At 37.1% G+C, this 6,410-nt stretch overlaps 1 pseudogene; it reads right to left on the bottom strand.

Annotated features, from left to right (window-relative positions):
• The window catches only part of LOC102826674, a 16,133-nt pseudogene extending 12,838 nt beyond the window's left edge, over positions 1-3,295 (bottom strand).
• Positions 3,296-6,410: the final 3,115 nt, after the last annotated feature.

Here is a 6,410-nt window from a genome sequence, read left to right as displayed (position 1 = left end):
TTAATATTTTGGTAGTGTTGTTCATTCCTTTGTACTGCATGCCTTCTTGTGCTGAGCTTGTGTTTTTGTGCTATTTCTTGTCGGTTTCTTCTTAGTTTCCGTGCTTGCTTGTTCTGCTTGGAATTTCATTTTCATGGTAAGTTGTAAAGTATTAACTTTCTTTGGGGTTACCTTACAGTCAATTAACTTTTCTCTCCAGTTAAGGCAATCTATTGCATCCTTTAATCTATCTGATCTCCTCATCACCGGTATTTCTGTTCCTGCCTTTTTCCCTTCTTTGACATTTTGATCTTCGGTTGACCTCCCAGCTTCTTTGAATTCATTGTTGTAATTTTGTTCTGCACTGGACTTTTCTATTCATCTTCTGACTTTCAGGTGGTGTTGTCACGCCTGTCAATCTCTGGTTATTGTCTATTCTTGAGTGTTTTCAGTCCAAAGAATTCCCTTTAGGATGTTTTGAATTTCTGGATTGGCTTTGACAAAATGTTAGATTCTGTTTATCCTGGAATGTTTTGATTGCACCATCATGGTTGATTAAAGTTTTGCTGGATAGACGATTCTTTGTTGGCAGTTTTTTCTTTTAGGATTTTGTATATGTCTCCCCATTGTCTTCTTGCCTGCATGGTTTCAGCTAAATAAAGTTTAATCATATTTGCTTGTCTTTGCAAGTAACATTCCTCTTTTCTCTGGCTACTTTTAGGATTCTCTCCTTGTCTTTGATTTTGGAGACCTTGATTATGATATGTCTTGGTGAATTTCTTTTGTAGTCTATCCTTCCTGTGATACGTTCGGCTTCTTGAAAGTTTATTTTCACATCTTTCAAGATGTTAGGGAAATTTTATTCCAGAAGCTCTTCCACTACTACCCTGTGGACTTCTCTGGTTCTTCCTGTTTGGGAATGCCAATAATTCTTAAGTTGTTCCTCTTCATGTTATCCAGCATGAATCTTATACTCTCTTCAGATTTTTTAATCCTTTTTTCTGCTTGCTCTTCTATCTTAGCAGTATTGAGAAATTTGTCTTCCAGATCTCTGTTCTGGCTTCCATCTCTTCAATTCTGCTCCTTTCCCCTTTCTGTGTATTATCTATTTCTGGTATTTTATTGTTAATCATCCAGACCTCTTTTTGCAGGTTTTGAATTGTTTCCAATGCTGAATCGATCTTGTTTGATTGCACTTGTAGTACTTTCCTGACTTCTTCCTTGTTTTCCTCCACCCCTTTCAGTGCATTTCTATTTGTTTCCATATCATTCTTCCGAATTCCTTCTCAGGTAAATATAAAACCTTCTTTTCCTCTTCTAGTGAGCCTTTGTCTATCTCCACCTCATTTGTCTCAGTTACTCTTTTCTGACTTTGGACATGTTTTGATATCTTTTGTTGTTTTTAGTTTGTCATTTCCTGTAATTATTATTTTTTTTTTAATGCTTAAATGGATGTTTGTTGTTGTGTTATTAAGCTTACTAGGTTTCTCCTGGTGAATATGATCAGGAGATAGGCTTTCCTTTTTGCATGTAATGCTTATCAGCTGTTATTGACTCTTGTCTCCATGGTGGAATATTATAGGGTATTCTTGTAGCTTGGCTATATGGCCACGTTTTTTTACTCTTCTTGGGTAATGTAGGAGAAAAGCTCCCACCTCCAAGAAACAAATGTGTTATCAAAAGGCCCAAAGCAGAAGGAATATAAAAGCAGAGACAAAAACCACCACTTTGAAACAAAAATAAAACTGTGGCCAAGTGGCCAGTTGCTTTGCTACACAAGCAGTGTCTGTGCACCGTAGGAGCCTTCAGCATTGGGTGGGGGTATCCACTCACTCATGCCCCTCCTCTAGTCACCAACGTAGAGGTGCACAGATAGATATTGAGAATTTAATGGGAAAAAAGATTGTTTACTATTTTTGTCTCTGAAAGTCAGTTAGCTATCTGCATGTACACAGGATATTTCTTGAAATAGTTGCCTCTTTTTATGTTGGAGTTTTACAGATTGTTCATATGATTTGTCAGTCAAGCCAAACCTGCTTTTTTTTCTTGCTGGATAGGCAAGGGTAAAGGTCCCACACAAGTTAACTTTAGGGCTGGGACTCAGAGGCAGAAGTCAAAAGCAGTAGCCAAAGAATTTTCCCTTGGACCAATGGAGATCTTTCTCTCTGTGCTGTGGGAAAGTTGTGGTCTCAGTGCTACGGGTGCGCACCGACCTGCCTGAAGATGTCTGGGCTAGGCAAAGAAGGCGTGACAGGGAAGAGGTGGAAAAAATGTGTAGAATCTCCCCACACCTCCCCTTGAAAAAATCACTGCACTGCTGTTAGCACTGGTTCCCAATGCTAGTCTGGCTGTAGCCCCACCCTCTGACTTCCGCCCAGGTGGGATGGCCCCAGAAGGAGTCCCAATTTCTTGAGCAAATTCTTAATCACAATATTTTCCTTTATACCATGATTTTTTCCACTGGTGGTTGTGGGAAACTGGCGCCCTGATAATTATGGTAGATCCAGAGCTCTGGTGCTATTTCATGAAAGTAGTGTCTCTGGGTTTTCAGTGCCTCCCCCATGGAGCCTGTCCTACCTGACTCTACTCTGCTGCTGCCAAACTGGAATTCTTGTAAATAATCCTTTAGACCTTGGTCTATCTATTGTCTTAGAAGAAGAGGATTGCAGACACTGGCTTTGCACTTCATGATGTGTTCTTGGCACACATGGTAGTTCTGAAGCTTCTGGCCCTCTATTAATCTGTTTGACAGTATACACCAAATTTAATATAGCTGTACACTTATGATCTAACTGTAAAGTTGCTTCTTTAAAGTTTAAAGTACAGGTATTTGACTGACCTTTATGCTGTTCAATTGTAATTTTCTCATTTTCACTGATAAGCTTTTGATATTTTTCTTCCTCAATTAAATGTTGAACTCTGCTCTTAAATCCATATACTTGAACACTAGAGTCAATTGTATCATTCATCCAAGAGGGAGAATTCTTCTGGGGTATCATATCTTGCATCTTAGAAATACAATTTATAAAGTCATTTTCCAAATGAACAGATCTTTTGTTAAGAGTTCACAAAACAATGACTATTAAGACCTGGGGGTACAATGCAGTCTAATATTTGATAATCTCCAAGGTTTATGTGTTTGTATTTTTCATTCTTCAGATATAAAGAAAGTTGATTGTGTAAAAGATGATTGTGTAAAAGATTTTTTATGGCGGTCAGCAGCAGGTACTAAAGAAGCTGTTTCCTGTGATAACGTCATTTTCAGTGGAAGAACTGGAACACCTCAGAAAATGTGGACTTGAGATCCTCCAATCATGGTTTCAGTATAAGCTGGCTCAAGACAGAATTTCCCAGAGTCTGTTCCATGGATGACCAATCTCCATTTAAATATTGAAAGATATTAAGGTTCCATAGTCAACAAACTTTGGAAATGCTAGATTTAACATTAAATTAATTTATCTGGTGGTTTCAAAGAGGATAATACAATGTCATGTGTAACTGGCAGGAGCCCACCTAGGTTTAATTCCTGGTTCTTGCACCTACTAGCCTAAGTATGTTAGTTCAGTACTCTGGGCTTCAATTTTCTCATCTTAATCTTGTATTCAACAAGGCAAATTAAGGATTAAGGACAGAGAATTTTTCATGCCCTAGCCTACAGCCATACCACAATATTCCCCCTGCCCTGGCCTTTTCAGCCCTGGGCCCCAGTGTCCTCCAAAGGTGCCAGCCCCTTCCTCATGGGAAGGCTGGGGAGCTGACTGTCACCCTGCTGTTTGTTGTTGTTGTTGTTCATTTGTTTTTAGTTTTGCTTTGTAAAAAATTTACTATCTTCTTTAAGGATTGGTATTGTTTTATATTGTGTTATCTCTATGGCATTCCTATACACTATCTATTTTTAAATTAAACCTAAATTGAAGAAAAAAAAAATTTGCTTGTTACTACATTGACCTAGACCTCATGCTTTCCAGTTTGATTATAAATAAGTAATTACTGGAATGGACTTGAAGGTGATTACAAATAAAAATTTACTACTTTATTTAATTTGAAGTTTTAGATTATTTTAGTATATGAAGCTCGGCTTCTACTAAGTCCACAATGATTCCAGAAGTTGGACAAGTAATTGTTTGCATTTATTAATATTTGTTTTTCAAATACCATTAGAATTACCATAATAGCATGTGAAAAACTTAAGACATAGGATTATATTTTAGCTCTGCTGCTTAAGAAGTGGAGCAAAATGTTAAAATAAAAACAAATGAATTATTTAAAGTATTTTGACATTGTCCACAAGGCACACAGAAAAACGAAGTAACCATTGAAAATAATCTAAATGAAAACCATGTGAACATATGACATTGAGTTATAACTTGTTTTGTTATCTCCATTATTTATTTCAACTACATATGGTGGAAGTTTTATCTTGGAGTACATAAGCAAGAGGAGGGTGACATTGTTTGCTCCTAACTCCTGTTCTGGGATTATGGCTTCATCCTGAGAAGGTTCCTTGTAGCCCCATATTGTGGAAGCGCTCTTCTACTGGGCCATGACTCAAAGGACCCAGCCTCTCTTCTTCCATACTTTATAGCAGGAGACAGAAAATACTTGGGACCAAATATCATTTTGCAAGCCTTGTAAGGAAGAATTCCCATACCAAATGAATCAACTCCAGACAGTGCACATTTATAGAATAAGTGTAACACTCTGGGAAAAGCAAGATACTGCCATATGCTCTGGTGAAGTAGTTCAAGGGTTCTTCTGGGAAAGGAAAGACAGCACTAACAATGATAGGCTGAGCAGCTTTGCCTGAAGGAATTGACACTGACAGTATGGATCAGAGTGTGAAGAATTCTATGCCAAAGGATATGGTTTAAAATTGTGGCGATCTTGATGGGTCAGGGGAGAGATGGACAATTAAGAAATGATCGACATAAATAAAATGATAGGTGATAGATGAGTAACATGTGCAATAATAATAAAAATAAAACAAGACTATTATAAATTCAAGAAGAACATTCTTCAGATCACAGTCAACTTTAAGAGTTGTGAAGGTTGTGCAAATGTGCTAGACTGGAAATAATCAGGAGCAATCAGGTGTGGGGCAGACTTAAAAATATTCCACAAGTCACACACAGTCTCAGAAATGCAGGGCAGAAGTCTCTTTGTCCCAAGAGGATTAAACACACAAGTGATAAAACACTAAGAAATTTGGCTTAAAGCAAAATTCATTATTTATCAATTGCTTTCTTGAAGACAATGTGCATGTTCAATTTTATACTCTTTAAGGACTTATCAAAGCTATCAATCCATAATAGAATAAGGTCTTGTTCAGCAGATTTGCCTAATGCAATACTTCATTTGATTTCTGGACTGCTGCTTCCATGTGTTGATTGATACGAACAAAATAAAGACATTGGCAACCTCAGTATTACCTCCATTTATTATGATGTTGCTTACTGATCCAGTGGGGAGGCTTTCTGTTTATCTAGAATTGATTCATTCAGTAGGGGACTTCTTCCCTTTGAGGCTGAGAGGGAATATATACTGAGGCGCACAACAAAGGTTGTGGTATTTAATCTTCATCAGTAAGTACTTGAAAGTCCTCTGAGCTTTCAGCAAGCAAGGTTATAATATCTGCATATTACAGATTGTTAATGAGTCTTCCACCAATCATGATGCCATGTTCTTCTTCATATAATCCAGCTTCTTTAATTCTTAGCTCATGTTTTTTGTTTTGTTTTGTGTTTTCAATTTGGGACTGAAGAAGTTGGTAGAGTTCTTCAGTTTCATCATCACTGGCTGTAGAGGTTGGTGCTTAAATTTGAATAATAGTTGTATTCACTCATTTTCCTAGTGGGTGTATGGATATTAATCTATCACAGACAGTGTTGCATTTCAGGATATGTCTTGAAATGTTCTTCTTGATGATGAATGTGACACCATTCCTCTTTAATTTGTTATCCCATACAGAGTAAACTATGTGATTGTCAGTTTCAAAATGGCAAATACAAGTCAACTTCAGCTCACTAATGCCTGAATATTCAATTATATTCATTCCAATTCATTGTTGACAACTTCCAATGCTTCATACAGTCCATGTTTTGATTTTAATTGATGTTACAGCTGTTTATCCTTATGTCAGTTTTTCCCCATCAGCTAATGTATATCCCAAAAACTTTACTGCATTTACATCATCATGTTAAGTTCTTTTTTGAAGAGACAGCTCTTCCTCAGATGTATTTTGTGTGCCTTCCAACCTGAGGGGCTCATCTTCTGGTACTATATCTGATGTTATTCTGGTGCTCTTCATCATACTTCAATATTCTATATTCTGGTGTTGACAGGGATCACTGATATTCACAAATTTTTTAGTGACTAAATTTTCAGAAATAATCTGTCTCTCATTTTTTCTATTCTGTCTTTATCTGGAAGCT

The sequence above is a fragment of the Chrysochloris asiatica genome, unplaced genomic scaffold (genome assembly GCF_000296735.1).
Source record: "Chrysochloris asiatica unplaced genomic scaffold, ChrAsi1.0 scaffold00011, whole genome shotgun sequence".
In the NCBI taxonomy this organism is placed as follows: domain Eukaryota; kingdom Metazoa; phylum Chordata; class Mammalia; order Afrosoricida; family Chrysochloridae; genus Chrysochloris; species Chrysochloris asiatica.
The sequence above is the reverse complement of the archived record's forward strand: the minus strand, read 5'-3'. Positions and strand labels throughout refer to the sequence as shown.